Source organism: Pinus tabuliformis, chromosome 1_2 (genome assembly GCF_031772625.1).
Source record: "Pinus tabuliformis cultivar Carrire ecotype Pingquan chromosome 1_2, CPIR1, whole genome shotgun sequence".
Lineage (NCBI taxonomy): Eukaryota > Viridiplantae > Streptophyta > Pinopsida > Pinales > Pinaceae > Pinus > Pinus tabuliformis.
In genome coordinates, this window is record NC_142298.1 from 921,789,072 (window position 1) to 921,815,159 (window position 26,088).

The following is a 26,088-nucleotide window of genomic DNA, read 5'->3' on the forward strand; positions in this document are numbered from 1 at the left end:
TAAATATAGATTACATAAAGTCAAAAGTGATAAGTGATATTATGAAGCTCTATTTTCATGAGAGGGCGCTCTATTTTCTTAAGAGGGCGCATACCAACGCTTTAGTTATTGGGAACATCCAGATCATTATCACTACTATAGTCAACGTAGCGAGGGAAAGAGATAGAATTGGTTAGTTGATTGGCTATGACTTGTCTTTTGATAGATTTATGCGCGTTGGGTAATCCAATTTTTGACACAGCGAGACAACACAGGGTTTGACACTAAATAGCATAAGGGGAGCAACAACAATCACAAAATGCAATCACCGGAATGTTTCAGACAAAAGCAATTGGCATGCCACCTTCGTTGCTTCTTGTTACATAAAAATCCGATGAAATTTTTTATTTCTATCTTTTAGGAAATATTAAAACGTTTTATATATTAGAAGATTTTACTTAGGTTGAACTTCTAACTATGTTTAAATTATCCTTTTACGTGATTGTTAGAAATTGTAATTAGTCACACATGAGGAGTTAGGTAAAATTAGAGAGTGAGTTCACTGAGTGTTGAGTGTTGAACAGGAAATATTAAAACGTTTTATATATTAGAAGATTTTACTTATGTTGAACTTCTAACTATGTTTAAATTATCTTTTTACGTGGTTGTTAGAAATTGTAATTAGTCACACATGAGGAGTTAGGTAAAATTAGAGAGTGAGTTCACTGAGTGTTGAGTGTTGAGCATTGAGTCAAGTCCAATTAAGTGATAGACTAATTTTAGTGTGTGGTTGTATGTCAAAATATTTTAGGCTAGTCCCTAGTCGAAAAGGTTTAAATACCCTTCACCGGGTTCATTGTAAGTATCAAGTTTTGTATGATCAACAGAAGAGCCGCAACTCATGTGTTTTGGGTGAATTTGTGTTTTAGCTCTCTATCTTTCCAACAAATTGGTATCGGAGCTAAGAAAGGATCAAAAGATACATGGTGCCTATAGAGCTAGTGAGAAAAAAGCCAAGAAAAAAACCAACCATTTTTCTTTTAAATTTGCATAAAACTGTTTAAAAACACACAAATTTCACACCAAATTAGTAAAAAAAACCGCGCAATTTATGTGTAACTTCAGGTCGTGGAGCCGTGATAAAATACTTAGTCAACGTTTCAAAGGAGTCTCGCAAGATTTCAACGGAGCACTTTAAAGTTAACAAGGTCGTGTGGGTAACGCAATAAACTTTTATTGGAGGGCTTAAAATATTCGAAAGGCTTTGATAAAGTTTTCTCTTATAACGAATGCATGTCTCTCCGTATTAACATATTGTTCATTAAAGGGCTTAAAAAGGTTTAGGCTTGGTTGTTTTGGTTTATGAGCATACACATACGTTTTTTGGAGAGTTTTTGAAGGGATTTCAAAAAGATTTCTTTTTTTTTTTAATGATGAGATATATTAAAATGGGAAGGCAATCTAATAAAGACTTGAAAATAATAATTTTTTCAAAGTTATTTTATTAAAAAACAATAAAAGTATCAAAGGTTTTATTTTAAAGTGATTTTTATTAAAAGAGAATCAAAGAAAGACAATGATTTTATTGAACAAGAGAGGTTAGGGCTTTGAAAAGTCTTGTAGTATGTAAAATTATTTTGGTGTTTTGTTAAGCATGAAGTCTTTTGGGTGAAGATTGCGTCTTACGGTGTGCATATTGAAAATTATATTTTTCTCAAGGGCGATATGGAAGATAGCCTCATGCAATCAGCGAAGCAACTATAAGAAAAGAAATGACATCAGTCATGGGTCGCAAACCGTGACTGAAGAAGACTAAGAAAATGAATCGAAAAGAAGAGACAGAGATTGTTGTCATGTTTAGAAAGGTTCAGGCCACAACCGAGGAACTGAGAAGTCTAGCAAAAGACAAAGAAGAATTTGGTGCAAGGGGGAGTGACATGCAACAACAGGTTATGTCACAAGCAAAGAAGTCAACCGCAGATCTGAGAGTAAATGAGTAAGACTCTGAGAGGAAAACAAAGCTTGAAAAATTCCACTCAAAAGTGGATGATGGTTTTCAAGACCATAAAATTGAAACCCATTATGCAAGCATGCATATGGATGAAGAAGATGCAACAAAGATTGCAGAGAGAGAAGCAGGATCCTATGTTTGTGAAGTAGAGCAAGAGCATATAAATGCTCCAAGAATTCATTGTAATGTGGATGATGCGGATGATGGTGAATCCCACTGTGATGAAACACATGTGGATGATGATTGCAAAGTGAGATGTGAATTGGTGCAACCAACCGCAGTTGATGGATTTGGTGAAGTTGAAATTGTCAATGAGAACATGCATGCTCGGATATCCCACCATAGTATGGATGAACATTATGTTGATGATATGTGTGGTTTCCTTTTTGAAACGGGGATTGATTGTGGTAATATAGTAAGCGCAATGTTTGATGAAGAATTGAATGTTGAAGTTGCCACTATAGTAGCAAGATATGAAGCAATTGGAATTTCTCATGAAGCAGTATGTCATCTAGCAGCAGCTAATGATCAAGAATAGGATAAAGTGATTGAAGAGTTTTTGATGAGAATATTCACTGACCACATAATAGTGGAAGATACTTTCAATGAAGTTGAAAAGAAGGTAGAGAAGGAAAAGGTAGAGAAGGAAGCTCTTACTGAAGAGAATAATAAACATGTTTTTGTTTTCAATGTGCAGTTGTTCAAAATAGCATGGGCAAAGAAGTTGAAAGCAAGGTTGTTAATAAGCTTGATGCAGATTTGAAGCTCATTGAAGAATGGATTCAGAAACCAATAGAACAAATTGAAGCGAGTCTTAAAGCAGTAGATGGAATAAAAGAATTGAATGAAATTGTGAATATTGATCTTGAGTGTGCAGATTACAGGAAAAAAGCAATAGTACCTAATGATGAAAGTGAAAAGAATGATATGAAAGATAAAGATGAATGCATTGAAACCATTTTTCAGCAATGGAGTCAAGAAGAGATAAGATTATGTTATCAAGAAATATGGCAGAAAGAAAGTCAGGAATATGAAGTGCAATAAGAAAAACAAAGAAGACAGTTTGAAGATGTAATGTTGTGCCAATAGTCCATGGTTGAACGAATATTTGAAGGGGAAGATGTAGTAGACAAGATCAAATTATGTTTCAACACAAATTCAAGAAAAGTCAAAGAAAAATTGCAGCAACAGCAAGTAAAGAAATATGGAGCTTACAACAAGAACTCGCAACAGATAATGAAGCAATTTCAAGGATTTAAAATTTGGAAGAAGAGAAAAAGAAAATGCAACTTTATGAAAGTCTTGGGTCATTGGAAGTCTAGCTGAGACATAGACCAGCAGACATGTTTGAGTGATAATTGAGTTAATTTCTATTGTAAGCATAGTAGGGATAGTTGAGTCATGTTAATTCATGTTTTAGTTATGTTGAGTCATACGGTCATAATTAAGGGGGAGTGTTAGAAATTGTAATTACTCCCGCATGAGCAGTTGGCTAAAATTAGAGAGTCAGTTAACTGAGTGTTGAGTGTTGAGCATTAAGTCAAGTCGAGTTAAGTAATAGACGACTTTTAGTGTATGGTTGCATGTCAAGATATTTTAGTCGATTCTCTAGTTGAAAAGTTTTAAATACTTTTCACCGGGTTCATTGCAAGGATCAAGTTTTTGTGATCAATAACAGAGCCGCAACTTGTGTGTTTTGGGTGAATTTGTGTTTTAGCTTCTCTGCCTTTCCAACAGTGGTTTCTTTTGGCCAAGATTGTATTAAATACCATGGTAGCAAATGGGACGGATGGTACAACTATTTAAATAGTTGTTTATGCTTTATTATTGCTTCATAGTTCTTGTTTCTTAAATACTTTTTATGGTTTATTGTTGCTTCATAGTTCTTGTTTCGAGAGTAAGAGCACATCACAACGTAGGCAATCTTTCAGGTAGGAGCAAAACACAGGCAGAACCCATAATTCCCATCCTCTATGTTGTATATGAACAATATTCATATTTTGCTTGGCAGAGACTTGCTACCTTTACGACCACCCTTCTTAAAATATGAAAACAAATATTAAAAAATAAATAAATAAAATAAAATAAAATATACCGAATAAATTGTGAAAATATATGTATGTATAAATGAGATCATTAAATAAATTAACAAAGATCGCTCAAAAATCCAAACATACTCATAATGCAAGAGATCCCATGAGGAAGCAAGTTGAGGGCTTTTTCCTTCCCACGTGACACTGAAGATACTCTTTTCCCCCAACGATAATCATGCACAGCTTGAAGTTTGATTAGCCTGCCTAAAGAGATGCTGCACACTGATTCGATCCATGCCTCAATAAACCTATCAGCAAGGGACCGTCGTGCTCCTATCAAGCTTATAAAAACAAAAACAAAATAAAGGTATGTGGTTATGAAAATCCATCCCAAAGAACATTGTTGAATTTCCTTAAAATTTATGGGCAATGTGGTATTAAGTAAGGTGAACCATATGTGATTGAGTTATATTAATTTTAGGGTGAATGACATGTGATTGAGTTATATTGGGAGGAAAATATTATTTCATGACAAGCCTATGGTTATCTAACCTCTAAAATCACGTGGATTAACGGATCTTCCGTGAATTAGAAGAAAGAGAGTCTTCTACAACAAAAAACCCACTTAGAGACATGTTTGCATCAAGTTCTAGTCGGGTTCTAAACCAGGCCGAACTAGAATATGAAGAGCCACAACCTTCTACTCGATGGCAATTACCTAGTATCTCTGCATTAGAAGTTTATGATGATTTTTCTATTTTCCATTTGAAGGTCGCCACTAGAATAAGTATTAAGGAGTCTATTAGACAGATTCAACACAATTCTGACAATATCTAGTCTATCCCTCTTCTGGATCCAAAAACTTTACAGGCCAAAGCTAAAAGGTTAAACAAAAAATATTTGCACTTGGGATGCATAAGGATCAGGATCAATCCTCTGACTCATTAGGGGCTAAACACTTTTGTGCTAGCCACAATCATAGATCTTACCCATAACAAATATACCAATTATTTAATAGGTGGTATAGTTGCCCCTCTATCACATGGCCCAGTATTTTTTTACTGTTATCCTAATTTTTCAGTCTATGTCTTTGACGAAACAATAGATCAAATTTTGCAGTAGCAGATTAAAACCACAAGGTTTGATATGCACCAGAAACGACATAATATAGCTATACAAACCAGAGGATGTTTCCGACACACAAATACCTTTTATCCAGCTGTACGCCATACCCCCAGTCGAGACTCAAAAGCAAGCATTATTGTTCTAACAGATTCTAAAAATTAGAAAATAGAACATCAGACCATTCGTTGGGAGGATCTCACATTCCTGGAACACTGGATAGTTTCTAATCCCAAGCCTCTATCTTTTAAAAGAATAACCTCAACAGATATCCAAGAGAACCAATCCTCTGCCATTTTATCTTTCCCTAGAAGATCCACAATTGATTATAGAGGAATTGAAAGAGCCTGCAAAAGTTCCCGTTTTTATCGTGATCCATCCACTGTTGATACCGCTAGTTCAAGTTCAGTTTCTTGTAAACACATTTCTTTATTTGAGTTTGCCTAGCTTGTCAATTTTAATTCTTTAGAAGTCAAATGTCCAGAGTGCCAATCAGCTATAAATTTATGTACCCTTGCTGAATCTGTCATCCATGAGAATCATCATCCGAGAACTGGAGAAGCCCCTCCTTCCACATCAGTGAATCCATGCCCGAATCCAAAATGTTCAGACATCCCTTTTCCTCATGAGCCAGAGTCTGACCATGTCTTGATGATGCATGAGATTATTACTCTAGAAGGAGAAGATCCCAGATTGACAGAAATGTTTAGTACAATGAGGCCAGCTAAGCCTAAATATGGATTAGGCTATTTAGAGCAAGCAAAGGTTCTAATCCCTCAATGCGGATTTGGCCCTATTCTTGATGATTATGAAAAGCTTGCAGTCATGGAGATGCACAAGTTCTTTACTCTGATGAATGGCTATTTGAAATCAGAAATAAGTTCCAAATGGATGAAAGCCATGTTGAATTGGGATTTATTCACCCATCCAGAAGCAAATCCGTTTGGTCTTAATCATGCGATTGAGGAGAAAATTAAATTATCCTAGGATTGGAAACATTACATGGAAGTCACAAATTCCTGGATTTCCTTTTACGAATGGAAAATGAATGTTTCCCCTGAAGTTGTGTTAACTGGATCATCTTCTTCATCATCCACCAAACATGCTTGGACTACTTTAGACTACAGTAGAATAGAGACTCCATCTACTTTTCCCCCTTACCAAGGAATTATAATAGGAGAGAATCATAATGCAGCAAAGGCCATCCCTTTGGTTCAAAAATATGATAATGCTCTGGGAATAGATGGAAGAATTCAAAAGACAGTGAACAGATCAACTGGACCAATACAGCAATAAAAGGCTTAGAAATAAATTCAGCAAAGACTGTGGAAATAAAGGAACAATTTGACACTGTTCAAGTCTCTCTGAATGAGGTTAACAGAAACCTCAATGATGTACAGTATACTTCATCTGTTGTTAGATCTTATGCTAAAGAATCTTTAAATAAGATAGAAGAAGTAGAGGAAAAGATAGTAGACCACATGGGTACTACTAAAAGCTTAATCAGTGGCTTAACTGAAAAGGTTGAAAAGATGAGCCTGTCTAAAATTGATAAACCCGTTCCCACTTCTTTTCTTTACAAAAGAAATATCAAGATTCAAGATCCTGTTAAACCAATCAACAGGTTCCCAACATTATTTCCTAAAGATGTAGCCACATCTTCTGCAGAAAAAACAAAAGCCACAGAAAAAATTACTGTTGCCTCTTTATTCAAAGAAGAAGAAGAAGAGAACAAAGAATCTGATTCTTAGATTCTTCCCATATATGAACCTCTAGAAAGTAGGTTCAATAAATATCCTGCACTTGATCTTGAAGGAAAAGGAAAGCTTCCTGAAGCTCATACTTTCTTCCCTGAATCACACAAAGAATGGAATATTGATAATCTGAGTGTTGGTCAGATTAGACAATTAATAGACATGATGCTTACAGAATATAAACTCATGTGTCTCAAAGGCAAGACCAAAATTGAAGCATGCAAGACCATTATTTAGTGTTTTACAGGAACACTGCTCAGGTGGTGGGAGACTGAATCATCTCCAGCATTACTGATAAAAATGGAAGCTGAAGTGCTTAAAGATGAAGCAGGAGATGTGATTCACAATTCAGATGGCTCAACTACAAGCAACATGATTGGAGCTTTAACCTCCATGATCTTAGAACACTGGTGTGGCAGTGAAATGGAGATTGCAGATAAGCATGAAGTTATCCTCATGAATCTCAAGTGCCACAAGATGTCACAATATGAAGACTTTCACCGAGATTGGATGCAAAGAATCTATGAAGTGAAAGATTCAAAGAATTTGTTATGGAAATAGGTATATCTTGCTGCTCTTCCATCTAGATTTGTTGATTATATCAGGTTGCAAGAAGTTTTCCAGTTTCCATTTGAATCATATACTTGGGGTGAGATTTATTCTCACATTACAAAAACATTGGTAAGCTTATGCACCAGTTCCAAAGTAAATAAGTCTTTGGAAAAACTTTCAAAGCTTCCAGACAGAAAGTCCATCTGCAGTAAATATGGACTCACAGTTGATGACCCTCTAGTCAAGAGAAGGAAAGCAAAGAAAAGGGCTAAAAAGGAGTATAAGCAGACTACTAAAGTCTACAAAGAAAGAAGAAAGCCTTCTTAGCAATATAAAGGCCACTCCTCTAAAGCCAAGAAAGGCTATTACAAGTATGTTCCAAGAACACACTATTATAAACCCTCTGACATTCATTTGCATACCTCCAAGCAAGAAAAATGGAACAAACTCACTTGTTGGTTGTGTGGAAAAACTGGACATACATCCACAAAATGTCCAGAAGGAGAAGAATCAAAGAAGAATAGAGGGAAGAAGTCCCAAGCCCTATTGCAGAGAGGTAAAACTGTCAAGCAAGAAGGACATATACAGTGCATGAAGTGTGGTGCCCGCACTCATAGAACAGAACGCTGCCCAAATGTAGTGATTAAAGACCAAATCCAACAGCAGCAACTTGACGAGTCATCCTTTGACTCTTACAGTTCTTCATCTGAAGAAGAATTACAAGCACACATACAAGATTGTTCATATTCAAAATCAACATCTTGTTCATGTCCAGAATCCGAAGAATGTGCTTGTCATATGCATTATGATTCTGATTCAGAATCATACAGTGACTCTAGCTCTGAGGAAATGTCCCTCAGACCATAGAAAGAAAAAATACTAATGGCTGCCACAGAAGAAGATGAGATAAAAATTCTCTCTCAGATTAGAGCAATGGAAGATGGAGAAATGAAAAACAGGCTAATAGAAGCCTTCATGGATCAGCTCAAATCTAGTTCTTCCAGGAATTCAGGCAAAAGGCCATTATTTGTTGATGCCTCTTTTGAAAGAAATACCCAGTCTTTCCAGCGACATCAAGAGAAGCTAGACAAGGTGCATTCACTCACCTTGGGGGAGGTAAGTAGAGAGATCCATAATATCAAATCTGAAATCTCTACTTTGAAATCTCAGATTGATGAAATTAAGAAAGGCAAACAAGTTGTAGAAGAACATTCTCCTTCATGGAACACTGAAGAATATTCTAAAGACCAAAATCCTAATCTTGAAATCATTGAAGGAAGGAAAGATCCTGTTTTTGGGTTTCAAGAAATGAGAATTCTTGCCATTTCTTACCGAAACTAATGAATTGAATAGTGTTTTTCCTTTGAAGGTGACTTTTTTGGTGTGTAGTAAAGGTCAGGTTCCCAAAGTTTAATATAATTTTTTTTGGTTGTGGGGGTGGTTAAAGCCTTGGTTTGAAGTGTTTGGTACAAAGTAGTTTTCTTGGTTGGAAAAGGATATGTCATTATAAAAGAATTTCGACAATAAGTGTAAGGTACAAAGCTTCTAATTGTATTTCCTTAAATATCATTGTTATTGAATATACTCATAATAAAATCAATTTTTTTGGGGTCTTTGTCCTCGATCACCTTGAAATTGAATAATGAGATCTAAGGTATTTTAAATATCAATGTTATTGAAGATACTCATAATAAAATCAATTTTTTTGGGTTTTTGTCCTGGATCACCTTGAAATTGAATAACGACAATTTTGCACTTGTGTGATGTTGGTTGAATCTTTATACTTAATTGCGTATTGAATTTAGTATTTGAATTATTTTTTATTTTGACCAACAAAATCAAGCAAATCAAGCACACCATGTTCATGTGATTATGAAGAATAATGATGGATAAATATAAAAGAGAAGGATAAGTTCATGTGATTATGAAAAATAATGATGGATAATTATAAAAGAGAAGGATAAGTTCATGTGATTATGAAGAATAATGATGGATAATTATAAAAGAGAAGGATAAGTTCATGTGATTATGAAGAATAATGATGGATAATTATAAAAGAGAAGGATAATGGTGGATCGTGAGTAAGAATAAAAATATGCGACGTTGTTTGCCCTTCCAATTATTTGAATAATTAAATTGATCATTGGATTATAAAAATTGAAGAATAAATTATTGAATTATATGTAAGGTAAAGTACTAAACTCTTTTCAAATTAACTGTGAAAAGTATCACTGAGAATTATCTGAAATTTAAATAAAGGGATCAAGTGAGCCATCAAAGTAAGTCATTGTAATCACATTTTAAGGTGCATGATTGGTATCACTTGACACCTTAATGTGACACAAAGTCAAGCAAGTGTGGTGCAAAAGAAGCAATTGCAAGTAAGTGAATACAAGTTACAAGCAATTGCAAGCAAATGAATACAAGTGAACATGAAAATAATAACAAATATGTAAAGCAAGAAAGTATTTTTAAAATACCTTTAAAAAATTACAAGAATATAAATATGAATTTCATAATTAAATGATTGATATTCAAAAGTAAATAGATATAAAGCATAAATTGATTGATGTGCTTTAAATAAAATTAAAAAAAAAGGAAAACAAACTAGAATTAATGAAATATAAATTAATATATAATAAAATAAAATAAAATTTATCTCTTTTTTAAACGAAATAAAACTTTTATCATAAATTAATTTTATTTTATTTTATTATAAATATATTATAATTTTAACTTATGTTAATAAGTGTTATCTCAAATAGTTAAGCAAAATGATTATTATCTGGTCATTCAAATTCAATTTCTTAGCAACTAATATATATATATATATATATATTCAAAAAATCGACACAACATTTTATAATTTGAAACTAAATACAGTTTATAATTTTATAATTCAAACAACATTTTAGAAACTAAATTAAAAAATTGATCCAGTAAAAAAAATTTGAAATTCTTATCTTCAATTTCTTAGCAACTAATATATATATATATAACAAATTTTCAAAAAATATACACGACATTTTATAATTTGAAACTAAATACAGTTTATAATTTTATAATTCAAACAACATTTTAGAAACTAAATTAAAACATTAAGCCAATAAAAGAAAGTTGAAATTAAAACATTGAGCCAATGAAAGAAAGTTGAAATTCCTATCTTCAATGTCTAAACAACTATAATATATATAAAACAAATTTTCAAAAAATCCACGCAACATTTTATAATTTGAAACTAAATACAATTTATAATTTTATAATTCAAACAGCATTTTAGAAACTAAATTAAAAAATTGAGCCAGTAAAAGAAACTTGAAATTCCAATCAAGAAGACACAATATCACTACTTTATTGTGTTAGTAAAACATACACTTTACTGTGAATGGGCTCACCATGGGCCTTGGAGGTTGGGAAAAATTCAGAAATATTCCAATTTTCGAGCATTTTTTATGTTCAAATGGACTTAGTTAATTTGATTTCATATATTATAAAGACATAGATAGGCGAATGGTCAATAATGTTTGGATGTCGGCTTGCTGGCTTCCACCTGCCTCCCACACCCCAACACAGAATTGGTGACCAGAAAATCGCGATGATTACTAATTAGGGCAACCGATTATAGATAGCCACGCTGTACCTAGTGAACGCATTACAAAAACTTCGGGCCCGACGCTTTTCTTACCGCTTTGCCAACATTATTTCTATCTGGCTCTCACATGACTCATTACTTAGTTGTCGAGTGATAAGATTCCTTCCTTGGCTGTCAATATTCTTGGTTGTCGAGCAATAAGATTCTTTTCTTGGCTGTCAATATTCTGGGGCAGTGTAATGCTCCACCAATATTGTTGGTGTATAGTATGGAGGTTGACATTTTCTTGGCTGTATAGAATTTCTTGGCTGTAACAAATTCAAGAAAAGTCAAAGAAAAATTGCAGCAACAACAAGTAAGGAAATATGGAGCTTACAACAAGAACTTGCAACAGATAATGAAATAATTTCGAGGATTTAAAATTTGGAAGAATAGAAAAAGAAAATGCAAAATTGTGAAAGTCTTGAGTCATTGGAAGCCTAGCTGAGACATAGACCAGCAGACATGTTTGAGTGATAATTGAGTCAATTTCTAGTGTAATCCTAGCAGGGATAGTTGAGTCATGTTAAGTCATGTTTTAGTTATGTTGAGTCATACGGTCGTAATTAAGGGGGAGTGTTAGAAATTGTAATTATTCCCGCATGAGGAGTTGGCTGAAATTAGAGAGTCAATTAACTGAGTGTTGAGTGTTGAGCATTGATTCAAGTCGAGTTAAGTAATAGACGGCTTTTAGTGTGTGGTTGCATGTCAAGATATTTTAGGCGATTCGCTAGTCGAAAAGTTTCAAATACTTTTCACTGGGTTCATTGCAAGGATCAGGTTTTGTGTGATCAATAACAAAGCTACAACTTGTGTGTTTTGGGTGAATTTGTGTTTTAGCTTCTCTGCCTTTCCAACAGTGGTTTCTTTTGGCCAAGATTGTATAAAATACCATGGTAGCAAATGGGACGGATGGTACAACTATTTAAATAGTTGTTTATGCTTTATTATTGCCTCATAGTTCTTGTTTCTTAAATACTTTTTATGGTTTATTGTTGCTTCATAGTTCTTGTTTCGAGAATAAGAGCACATCACAACGTAGGCAATATTTCAGGTAGGAGCACAACACAGGCAAAACCCGTAGTTCCCATCCTCTATATTGTATATGAAAAATATTCATATTTTCCTTGGTAGAGACTTGCTACCTTTACAGCCACCCTTCTTAAAATATGAAAACAAATATTAAAAATAAAATAAAAATACACCAAATAAATTGTGAAAATATATGTATGTATGAATGAGATCATTAAATAAATTAACAAAGATCACTCAAAAATCCAAACATACTCGTAATGCAAGAGATCCCATGAGGAAGCAAGTTGAGGGATTTTTCCTTCCCACGTGACATTGAAGATACTCTTTGCCCCCAACGATAATCATGCATAGCTCGATGTTTGATCAGCCTACCTGAAGGGATGCCGCACATTGATTCGATCCACGCCTCAATATACCTATCAGCAAGGGACCGTCGTGCACCTGTCAAGCTCATAAAAACAAAAACAAAATAAAGGTATGTGGTTCTGAAAATCCATCCCAAAGCAGATTGTTGAATTTCCTTAAAATTTGTGGGCAATGTGGTATTAAGTAAGGTGAACCATATGTGATTGAGTTATATTAAGTTAAGGTGAACGACATGTGATTGAGTTATATTGGGAGGAAAATATTATTTCATGACAAGCCTATGGTTATCTCACCTCTAAAATCACGTGGATTAACGGATCTTCCATGAATTAGAAGAAAGAAAGTCTTCAGAAAACCTGCTTAGAGACATGTTTGCATCAAGTTCTAGCCGGGTTCTAAACCAGGCCGAACTAGAATTTGAAGAGCCACAACCTTCTGCTCGATGGCAATTTCCTAGTATCTCCGCATCAAAAGTTTATGATGATTTGTCTATTTTCCATTTGAAAGCTGCCACTAGAATAAGTATTAAAGAGTCTATTAGTCAGATTCAAGAGAATTCTGACAATATCCAGTCTATCCCTCTTCTGGATCCAAAAACTTTACAGGCCAAAGCTAAAAGGTTAAACACAAAATATTTGCACTTGGGATGCATAAGGATTAGGATCAATCCTCTGACTCATCAGGGGCTAAACACTTTCGTGCTAGCCACAGTCAGAGATCTTACCCATAACAAATATACCGATTCTTTAATAGGTGGTATAGTTGCCCCTCTGTCACATGGCCCAGTATTTTTTGACTGTTATCCTAATTTTTCAGTCTATGTCTTTGACGAAACAATAGATCAAATTTTGCAGTTGCAGATTAAAACCACAGGGTTTGATATGCACCAGAAAAGACATAATATAGCCATACAAACCAGAGGATGTTTCCGGCACACAAATACCTTATATCCAGTTGTACGCCATACCCCTAGCCGAGACTCAAAAGCAAGCATCGTTGTTCTAACAGATTCTAAAAATCAGAAAATAGAACATCAGACCATTCGTTGGGAGGATCTCACATTCCCGGAACACTGGATAGTTTCTAATCCCAAGCCTCCATCTTTTAAAAGAATAACCTCAGCAGATATCCAAGAGAACCAATCCTCTGCCATTTTATCTTTCCCTAGAAGATCCACAATTGATTACAGAGGAATTGAAAGAGCCTGCAAAAGTTCCCATTTTTATCGTGATCCATCCACTGTTGATACCGCTAGTTCAAGTTCAGTTTCTTGTAAACACATTTCTTTATTTGAGTTTGCCCAACTTGTCAATTTTAATTCTTTAGAAGTCAAATGTCTAGAGTTCCAATCAGTTGTAAATTTATGTACCCTTGCTGAATCTGTCATCCATGAGAATCATCATCCGAGAACCGGAGAAGCCCCTCCTTCCACATCAGTGAATCCATGCTCGAATCCAAAATGTTCAAACATCCTTTTTCCTCATGAACCAGAGTCTGACCATGTTTTGATGATGCATGAGATTATTACTCTAGAAGGAGAAGATCCCAGATTGACAGAAATGTTTAGTACAATGAGGCCAGCTAAGCCTAAATATGGATTAGGCTATTTAGAGCAAGCAAAGGGTCTAATCCCTCCATGCAGATTTGGCCCTATTCCTGATGACTGTAAAAAGCCTGTAGTCATGGAGATGCACAAGTTCTTTACTCTGATGAATGATTGCTTGAAATCAGAAATAAGTTCCAAATGGATGAAAGCCATGTTGAATTGGGATTTATTCACCCATCCAGAAGCAAAGCAGTTTGGTCTTAATCATACCATTGAGGAGAAAATTAAATTATCCAAGGATTGGAAACATTACATGGTCGTCACAAATTCCTGGATTTCCTTTTACGAATGGAAAAGGAATGTCTCCCCTGAAGTTGTGTTAACTGGGTCATCTTCTTCATCATCCACCAAATGTGCTTGGACTGCTTTAGACGACAGTAGAATAGAGACTCCATCTAATTTTCCCCCTTACCGAGGAATTATAATAGGAGAGAATTAGAATGTAGCAAAGGCCATCCCTTCAGTTCAAAAAGATGATAATGCTCTGGGAATAGATGGAAGAATTCAAAAGACCAGGGAACAGATCAATTGGACCAATACAGAAATAAAAAGCTTAGAAATAAATTCAGCAAAATTGTGGAAATAAAGGAACAATTTGACACTGTTCAAGTCTCTCTGAATGAGGTTAACAGAAACCTCAATGATGTACAGTATACTTCATCTGTTTTTAGATCTTATGCTAAAGAATCTTTAAATAAGATAGAAGAAGTAGAGGAAAAGATAGTAGACCACATGGGTACTACTAAAAGCTTAATCAGTGGCTTACCTGAAAAGGTTGAAAAGATGAGCCTGTCTAAAATTGGTAAACCAGTTCCTGCTTCTTTTCTCTACAAAAGAAATATCAAGATTCAAGATCCTGTTAAACCAATCAACAGGTTCCCGACATTATTTCCTAAAGAGGTAGCCACATCTTCTGCAGAAAAAACAGAGGCCACAGAAAAAATTACCATTGCCTCTTTATTCAAAGAAGAAGAAGAAGAGAACAAAGAATCTGATTCTTAGATTCTTCCCATATATGAACCTCTAGAAAGTAGGTTCAATAAATATCCTGCACCTGATCTTGAAGGAAAAGGCAAGCTTCCTAAAGCTCATACTTTCTTCCCTGAATCACACAGAGAATGGAATATTGATAATCTGAGTGTTGGTCAGATTAGACAATTAATAGACATGATGTTTACAGAATATAAACTCATGTGTCTTAGAGGCAAGACTGAAATTGAAGCATGCAAGACCATTATTCAGTGTTTTACAGGAACACTGCTCAGGTGGTGGGAGATTGAATCATCTCTAGCATTACTGATAAAAATGGAAGCTGAAGTGCTTAAAGATGAAGCAGGAGATGTGATTCACAATTTAGATGGCTCAAGTACAAGAAACATGATTGGAGCTTTAACCTCCATTATCTTAGAACACTGGTGCGGCAGTGAAATGGAGATTGCAGATAAGCATGAAGTTATCCTTATGGATCTCAAGTGCCACAAGATGTCACAATATGAAGACTTTCACCGAGATTGGATGCAAAGAATCTATGAAGTGAAAGATTCAAAGAATATGTTATGGAAACAGGTATATCTTGCTGCTCTTCCATCCAGATTTGTTGATTATATCAGGTTGCAAGAAGTTTTCCAGTTGCCATTTGAATCATATACTTGGGGTGAGATTTATTCTCACATTACAAAAACATTGGTAAGCTTATGCACCAGTTCCAAAGTAAATAAGTCTTTGGAAAAACTTTCAAAGCTTCCAGACAGAAAGTCCATCTGTAGTAAATATGGACTCACAGTTGATGACCCTCTGGTCAAGAGAAGGAAAGCAAAGAAAAGGGCTAAAAAGGAGTATAAGCAGACTACTAAAGTCTACAAAGAAAGAAGAAAGCCTTCTCAGCAATATAAAGGCCGCTCCTCTAAAGCCAAGAAAGGATATTACAAGTATGTTCCAAGAACACACTATTATAAACCCTCTAACATTCATTTGCATACCTCCAAGCAAGAAAAATGGAACAAACTCACTTGTTGGTTGTGTGGCAAAACTGGACATACATCCACAAAATGTCTAGAAGGAGAAGAATCAAAGAAGAATAGAGGGAAGAAGTCCCAAGCCCTATTGGAGAGAGGTAAAACTGTCAAGCAAGAAGGACAGATATAGTGCATGAAGTGTGGTTCCCGCACTCATAGAACAGAACACTGCCCAAATGTAGTGATTAAAGACCAAATCCAACAGCAACAACTTGATGAGTCATCCTTTGACTCTTATAGTTTTTCATCTGAAGAAGAATTACAAGCACACACACAAAATTGTTCATATTCAAAATCAACATCTTGTTCATGTCCAGAATCCGAAGAATGTGCTTGTCATATGCATTATGGTTCTGATTCAGAATCATACAATGACTCTAGCTCTGAGGAAATGTCCCTCAGACCACAGAAAGAAAAAATACTAATGGCTGCCACAGAAGAAGATGAGACAAAAATTATCTCTCGGATTAGAGCAATGGAAGATGGAGAAATGAAAAACAGGCTAACAGAAGCCTTCATGGATTAGCTCAAATCCAGTTCTTCCAGGAATTTAGGCAAAAGGCCATTATTTGTTCATGCCTCTTTTGAAAGAAATACACAGTCTTTCCAGCGACATCAAGAGAAGCTAGACAAGGTGCGTTCACTCACCTTGGGGGAGGTCAGTAGAGAGGTCCATAATATCAAATTTGAAATCTCTGCTTTGAAATCTCATATTGATGAAATTAAGAGAGGCAAACAAGCTATAGAAGAACATTCTCCTTCATGGAACACTGAAGAATAATCTAAAGACCAAAATCCTAATCTTGAAATCATTGAAGGAAGGAAAGAACCTGTTTTTGGGTTTCAAGAAATGAGAATTCTTGCCATTTCTTACCATTTCTTACCAAAACTAATGAATTGAATAGTGTTTTTCCTTTGAAGGTGACTTTTTTGGTGTGTAGTAAAGGTCAGGTTCCCAAAATTTAATATATTTTTTTTTGTTGTGGGGGTGGTTAAAGCCTTGGTTTGAAGTGTTTGGTACAAAGTAGTTTTCTTGGTTGGGAAAGGATATGTCATTACAAAAGAGTTTCGACCATAAGTGTAAAGGTACAAAGCTTTTAATTGTATTTCCTTAGATATCATTGTTATTGAATATACTCATAATAAAATCAATTTTTTTGTGGGGTCGTTGTCCTTGATCACCTTGAAATTGAATAACGAGATCTAAGGTATTTTAAATATCATTGTTATTGAATATACTCATAATAAAATCAAATTTTTTTGGGTCTTTGTCCTAGATGACCTTGAAATTGAATAACGACAATTTTGCACTTGTGTGATGGTGGTTGAATCTTTATACTTAATTGTGTATTGAAATTTAGTATTTGCACTATTTTTTATTTTGAGAAACAAAATCAAGCACACCATGTTCATGTGATTATGAAGAATAATGATGGATAATTATAAAAGAGAAGGATAAGTTCATGTGATTATGAAGAATAATGATGGATAATTATAAAAGAGAAGGATAATTGTGGATCGTGAGTAAGAATAAAAATATCTGATAAGGGAGAAAATCGTTGTTTGCCCTTCCAATTATTTGAATAATTAAATTGATCATCGGATTATAGAAATTGAAGAATAAATTATTGAGTTTGAGTGTTGAATTATATGTAAGGTAAAGTACTAAACTCTTTTCAAATTAAGTGTGAAAAGTATCACTGAGAATTATCTGAAATTTAAATAAAGGGATCAAGTGAGCCATCAAAGTAAGTCATTGTAATCACATTTTAAGGTACATGATTGGTATCACTTGACACCTTAATGTGACACAACGTCAAGCAAGTGGCCAAGCAAGTGAATACAAGTTACAAGCAATTGCAAGCAAATGAATACAAGTGAACATGAAAATAATAACAAATATGTAAAGCAAGAAAGTATTTATAAAATACTTTAAAAAGATTACAAGAATATAAATATGAATTTCACAATTAAATTATTGATATTCAAAAATAAATAAATATAAAGCATAAATTGATTGATGTGCTTTAAATAAAATTAAAATAAACAAACAAACTAAAATTAATGAAATATAAAATAATATATAATAAAATAAAATAAAATTCAGAAATATTCCAATTTTCGAGCATTTTTTATGTTCAAATGGACCTAGTTAATTTGATTTCATATATTATAAAGACATAGATAGGCGAATGGTCAATAATGTTTGGATGTCGGCTTGCTGGCTTCCACCAGCGAATCGCGATGATTACTAATTAGGGCAACCGATTATAGATAGCCACATTGTACTTAGTGAATGCATATACAAAAACTTCGGGCCCGACGCTTTTCTTACCGCCCTGCCAACATTATTTCTATCTGGCTATCACATGACTCATTACTTAGTTGTCGAGCAATAAGATTCCTTTTTTGGCTGTCAATATTCTTGGTTGTACATCTCCCATCCAAATTCCAAAAAAAAATTCACACTGAACACAACTCCCATCCAAATTCATAAAATCAAATGTGAAACACTTGAAAGACGAGACAGAAAAAATTCAAATGTGAAATACTTGAAAGACGAGACAGAAAAGGAAATCTGGGCAGAGATATGAAAAAGGTGTATAGTATTTCTTGGCTGTAGGCCCGTTTGGAATATGAATTCATTAGAAGGAGACGCGGAAATTCAGCAAAAAGAGTCACGGGAAAAATTGTGCAGGTCGGTGGTTGTGGACAACTCTCTTCCATCAACTTCGACTAGGAAATCTGGGCAGAGATATGAAAGGAGTGTATAGAATTTCTTGGCTGTAGGCCCGTTTGGAATATGAATTCATTAGAAGGAGACACGGAAATTCAGCAAAAAGAGTCACGGGAAAAAATGTGCTGGTCGGTGGTTGTGGACAACTCTCGTCCATCAACTTCGACTAGCAGAAAATGTCGCGCCGCGTAGGGCCATTCTCCCATTTGAAGAGTTTATGAGATTTTGTGAGGGACTGGAAAAAGAGAACTCAGCAGGATTCCAGTAGAGTAAAGAAAGTGGGTAGAAATTGTTCAAATACTTGGTTTCTTTTTCAATTTTCTTGTACAACCTCCTCAAAGAAATAAAAGGAAATGTCAGTTATGGTCGGTTGTCTTCCACGACAGAAAATGTCGGTGATTGTCTTCCACAAGAGGACATGTCAGTGATGGTGGGATGGCGAGAAAAAATATAACGAATATGGTAGTGTGATGTTCTCGGAGTAAAAGAAATAACATCGTGTTATCACGTGTAATCTCCTTTTCATACTTAAATCATTTAACATGATTGGCACGCTAGACACCGGAGAAAATGTAGAAAAATGGGATGGTGTACAATTATGAGAGGGGGATTTAAAAGAAAATAAATGAATTTAGATATTGTAATATAAAGTAGACCCAAAAAAAATGAAATGTTTTGTTTTGTAAAATTCAAATTTAGATAAAATTGGCTCGAATGATCAATTTATGTAATTAAATCTATATAAAGTGAGAGCTTTATCTAGGTATTTAAAAATGTATTTTGTTGTTTTGTTTAAGTGAAGCTTTATTTATCTATTTAAAAATGTATTTTGTTGGATATGGAATATTATAATTTTCATTCGAATAATGTAACATAGTTTATAATATTTAGATTCATTTTTTTTGAGGTTTTTATAATAGTTTATATTTATTTGAGATTTCATATTTTTTCAAGTTAATAATATCAAAATCTTAATAAATTAAGTTTTAAATATTCACCGGTGTATGTAAGTCCAAGCACATAATTGAAATTTAGAGGTGGATAATTTTGAGTCGCTAAATATGCTATTCGAATCTTGTGGTTTTGAGATTACCACAAACCAAATTGCCAATAGAAGCTAATGTCTTCTACTAAATGGTGGTTTAAGGATGGCCTCAAAACTTTGTATGGTGGAGATGGTGGTTTAAAGATGACCACAAACTATTGTCTATCAAACATTGTAAATCTTCTACTAAATGGTGGTTTAAGGAAGAGCACAAACCAAATCATGATCACGGAACATAACTTTCGATATAACTTTCTCTAGTGTGAAAATCTAGCTATGGTTGTGGTTTAGGCTCGCTTGTTCGTACTCAATTAAGAGGACCTTGAAACTTGAAGCCTAATCGTCAATCACTGGTATTATCTCCCTTGTTAGATACAAAACACAAATATCTTCATTGCAAGATGTGCCAATACTCAAGAATGATTTTTTTATTACCACCGTTATATCTTCTTGGTTGTTGATGACCATTTCCAAGAAGTGATCCACCTGTAGTCAATCTTCACTCTTTATAGGTTTCTTACGTTTGCAACATTTATTTGAAGGACGATTATGCTTTCCACAATCCTCAAAAGGATGAAAATCAAAATAAGGATCCTCCATGTAGCCAACTTGATGACAATGCTAGCATTTACAAATCATTTCTTAAATTGAAGCAGTTAATGATACATTTTCTTGAATAAATCCAACACTGTAAAATTGGATTAGTTTGGAATAGTTTGCAAAAGGTCACTTCCTTTTTGCATCAAACAATTGTTTTGAATTTTTTGATGATAATATCTCCCTAATGTCTAATGACAAGCTTTGAAAGCACATGTTTGTTGGAGATCAGATGCTCAGCAAAAATAAACAAAATACACAACAGATCAATCATGCACATAAAGACACAAGAATTTAACGTGGTTCGCCCAACTAATCTGGGCTATGTCCACACAACATAGGCATCGGCAATCTTATTAATCAAATCAGGAGATTACAAAATGAAACCCTCACAAAACTCTCACCCTCATAGCAAACAATCCGAATGGTTGCCTGTTATATAGCAAAGAGAATCTAACCACCTCATTAACTCACTCACATCAAATATAGGAGGCATTAATCATCTCCCAACAACCTGGAGCTAATCTAGGAACTGAATTTCTATTGTTGTCACCTACAGAGATTTTTGCCTATTTTACTCCAAACAGAAAATCTCAACAATCTCCACCTTGACAACAATTAGCCTGATGCCTTGTTATTATTATTTTATCTTTTCTGCAAGCCAAGAGAAGCCAAACACCAGCGTAGCTTCTCTAACAAAACTGGTTTCGTGAACATGTCTGCACAGTTTTCCTTTGTATGCACCTTTTCAAGAGAAACGCCCCTTTCAGTGATAACCTGTCTTACAAAATGATACTTAATTGGAATATGCTTTGATTTACTATGATAGGCCGGATTCTTAGCCAAATGTATTGCACTTTGACTATCACAAAATAACCTGATGTTGTCCTGTAACCTACCAAACTCACCAAGCAATCCTTTCAACCAAACCGCCTCTTTGCATGCGAAGCAACAATGTATTCTACTTCAGTAGTGGACAAAGCAACAATGTTCTGTAGCTTTGACATCCAACTTATAGCTCCACCTGCAAGAGTAAAGACATACCCTGAAGTTGACCTTCTCTTATCCAAATCACCTGCAAAATCGGAATCAACATATCCGCAAACAAATTCACTACTCTTATTGTAAGTGATACAATAACTACTTGTGCCTCTCAAATACCGAAGCACCCATTTCACTGCTGACCAGTGTTCTTTACCCGGATTTGCCATGTACCTGCTGACAACCCCAACTGCATGTGAAATATTTGGACGAGTACAAACCATCGCATACATTAAACACCCTACTACATTGGCATATGGAATTCGAGACATATAATCCTTTTCTTCATCTGTATTAGGACATAAACTCGAAGAAAGCTTAAAATGGGAAGCTAAAGGGACTGAAACAGGCTTCACATTATTCATACCAAACCTCAAAAGTATTTTCTCAATATACTTTTGTTGTGATAGCCATAGCTTACCATTGCTCCTGTCTCTGAAAATCTCCATGCCCAAAATCTGTCTTGCTGCTCCTAGATCTTTCATATCAAATGTCCTTGCCATCTGAGCCTTCAACCTGTTGATTTCTTCTATGCTTTTGCTTACTAAAAGCATATCATCCACATACAACACTAAGATAATGAACATGCCATTATTTAACTGCTTAAAGTAAACACAATGATCATATTCACTTCTTACATATTTTTGACTCAACATGAAAGAATCAAACTTCTTATACCACTGCCGAGGCGACTGCTTCAGGCCATATAATGACTTCTTGAGCCTTCAGACAAATTTCTCATTGCGATGGTGAACAAACCCTTCCGGTTGTTCCATATATATTTCCTCATCTAAGTCACCATGTAGAAATGCAGTCTTAACATCTAACTGCTGCAACTCTAAATCAAGCAAAGTCACTAATGCTAACACAATTCTAATTGAAACAATTTTAACCACTGGTGAAAAAATCTCATGAAAGTCAATACCGGCTTTCTGAGAAAACCCTTTTGCAACCAGCCGTGCTTTGTACCTGTCTTCCGTATCATTCACACCCCGTTTCAGCTTGAAAACCCATTTACACCCCACAGTTTTCCTGCCTTTCGGAAGCTCAACCAGATCCCATGTACCATTCTTACTTAAGGCCATCATTTCGTCCTTCATGGCTGCTTTCCACTTGTCACTATTTGAACCTTCTACAGCTTCCTGATAACACAAAGGTTCATCATCATTAGCGGTCAAAGCAACTGAAGTAACATGATCATCATACCTTCTCGGAGGGCGTTTGATCCTTGTAGACCTCCTTAAGAATGTTTCTGGTGCTTCCACAATTGGCTGTCTATCATCTGTAGGAACTTCTTCATGATCGCCATCTGAGACCTGTTCATGACCTCCATCTGAACCCTATTCATAATCTGATTCTGAAACCTGTTCATGACTAGAATCTGAACTATGGTCGTTATGACTATCATTAGAGATGCTGTCAAACTGAATGTGCTGGAAATCAAATACATCATCCTGTTTCAATCTACTATCTACATCTAACTGTACAAGAGAGGATTCATTAAACTTTACATCTCTGTTGATGATGATTTTGCAGGTAGTAGGATCCCACAATCTATATCCCTTTGTTCCATCACCATACCCAACAAAGATATACCTTTTAGACTTTGGATCTAATTTAGTTCGCTGATGTTTAGGCACTAGAGAATATGCTTCACAACCAAACACTCTGAGTTTAGAATAGTCACAAGGGTGTCCTTTCCATACCTCTTGTGGAACCTTGTAGCCTATCGCCGTTGATGGAGATCGGTTTATCACATAACAAGCTGTTGCCACTGCTTCCGTCCACAACTCCTTTTTCAACCCGGCGTTACTCAGCATACACCTTGCTCTCTCTAGAAGAGTCATGTTCATGCGTTCAGCAACTCCATTCTGCTGAGGAGTATAAACCGTGGTCTTATGTCTCTCGATCCCTGCATCCTTGCAATAGCTGTCAAACTCCTTGGAAGTAAACTCACCACCATTGTCAGTTCTTAAACATTTTATAGTTCTACCAGTGCTGTTTTCTACCAATGCTCTAAACTGCTTGAAAACTGTAAAAACATCAGACTTCCTTTTCAACATGTAGACCCACACTTTTCTAGAAAAGTCATCAATAAACGATACAAAATATGACGAGCCACCATATGACACTGTAGGGGCTGGACCCCAAACATCTAATTGGATATAATCAAGTATTCCTTTACTAGTATGTTTGTCTGTTTTAAACTTTTGTTTACTTTGTTTTCCAAACAAGCAATGTTTATAGAAATCTAACTTTCCAGATCTTAGATTAGGAAGTAACTTGTGGTCAGCCAAAATTTTCAACCCCCGTTCGCTCATATGGCCCAACCTTTGATGCCATAGGCGAATGGAACTACTGTCCTGTTCAGACACCGTAGACACATGAACTGACCCTGTTTTTCCTTCTAACTGAAACAGATTTCCTATTTTCTTAGCCTTCATCACTAGTAAGATAACTTTATAAATTTTCATAACTCCACCTTGAATTACAGTTTTATATCCATTCGTATCCAGTGCTCCTAATGAAATTAGATTTTTTCTTAGATCTGGTACATGTCTCACATCAGTTAACAATTTGGTTGTGCCATCAAACATTTGCAGTTGTATACTTCCTATTCCCACAATACTGCAAGTGACATCATTACCCATGTACACGACTCCATCATCAATTGGTCTATATGTCTTAAACCAGTCTTTATGAATACACATGTGGTTAGATGCCCCGGAATCTAACAACCAATGTTGATCATGTTTTGAAACATTAACAGACAATACCTCATCACTCATACCTGAACCAGATACTGAACCTGTATCTGTGGTGTTGGCTTCCTTCTTTTCTGTTGAAGAGCCTTCTTTAGCAGTCTGCTTTCGCTTCCAGCAATCCTTTTTCAGATGTCCAGCCTTGCCACAATGCCAGCACTTCACCTTTGTTTTCTTGCCTTTGGACTTTGAACGAGAGTCGCTATGCTTTCCCCCGGAGTGTCTCTCTCTTGAGCGACCTCTGGCCATCATTACCTCTGACGTAGAGGTGTCTACATTCGACCTCTTCCTTGTCTCCTCAGACAACAAGGCTCCAACAACATCGTCAAACTCAAGAATGTCTGCTGTACTAAAGCTTATGGAAGTAACAAAGTGATCCCAGGATTCGGGCAATGAACACAATAGAGTTATTGCCTTATCCTCAGAATCAAATTTTACATCTAGACTATCTAATTGTACCAGCAAGGTATTAAAAACATTCAGGTGATCAGTAATCGAGGTACCTTCTTTCATCCGCAAACCGTAAAGCTGCCGTTTTAGGAGAATCTGATTTGTCAAGGATTTCGTCATATACAGCTTCTCCAACTTCGTCCACAAACCAGCTGCAGTCTTCTCTGACACGATGTTAAATAAAACATCATCAGCCAAACACAACCGAATTCCGCTCAAGGCTCTGTCATCCAATTCATTCCACTCATCATCTGTCACGGGGGAAGGCAGTTTGGACCTGCCCAACAATGCCTTTGCCACGCCCTGCTGTACCAGCAGATCATGCATCTTTACCTTCCAGATCTCGAAATTATTTTTGCCATTAAATTTCTCGATTTCGAACCGGCCACTTTGAGTTTTCGCCATTTGTATCAATCAAAAAACAATAATCTCCAAAATCCACTTTAAATACCAGCAATAAAGAAAAACTGCTTATGCCTTTCTGCCTTTGCCTTTTTAAAAAAACACTTGTTTGTTTGTTTACTATGCAAATTACAAATATTTATGAACCACACACATGGAAGGGAATCCCGACACGTACAGACTCTGCTGTCAAAAAAAGGAAAAATAAAGCTCTGCGCAATACTCTCTGTCGAGTGCGCGTGACAATGATTTGGCAATGGAAGCTACATAGTACACATATATGTGTGGGGCGGTGACTTGAATTACGAAGCTTATCGTGTTCGAAAATCCATGATATTGAATCTGGTCTCCCTTATCTCATTAAGATCAGGTTCATATTTGTAAAACCAAATCTATTTAAAAAACCACTGCCCAAATATTAAAAAAAAAATTGCCTGCTTCTGGATAGTATTCATCAGTGCCACATTTCAAAAAACGGTGCCATGGACAATGAATAATCCACACATCATTGAATATTGTGATAAAGCGCACCATAACCATCACACTCTACTATGAAGATACCTCATAACCTACATGATGCAGCACGCACCAGGTTTACACAGCAGTGCGCAAACAAAAAACACTTTATGCAGGTATTAATACGTACCAGGTTTACACAGCAGTGCGCAAACAAAAACACTTTACGCAGGTATTAATACGCACCAGGTTTACTCCACGCAGGTCCACACTGATCTGGTGTGCACAACACTGTATCAATGCTGTTCTCCAGTCAAACGTACCAACAACAATGTATAGGCCTCAACGCAATCTGAACAGAATCAGTTCTCGGCCTCCAGCTACAGGTTTTGGTCTCCACGTAGTTATATACGTTACACAGCACGCAATCAACTCATTTAACAAACACGCACTCCAGCAAAACCAGGTAATACCTTCCCGCTCCAACGCTCCAC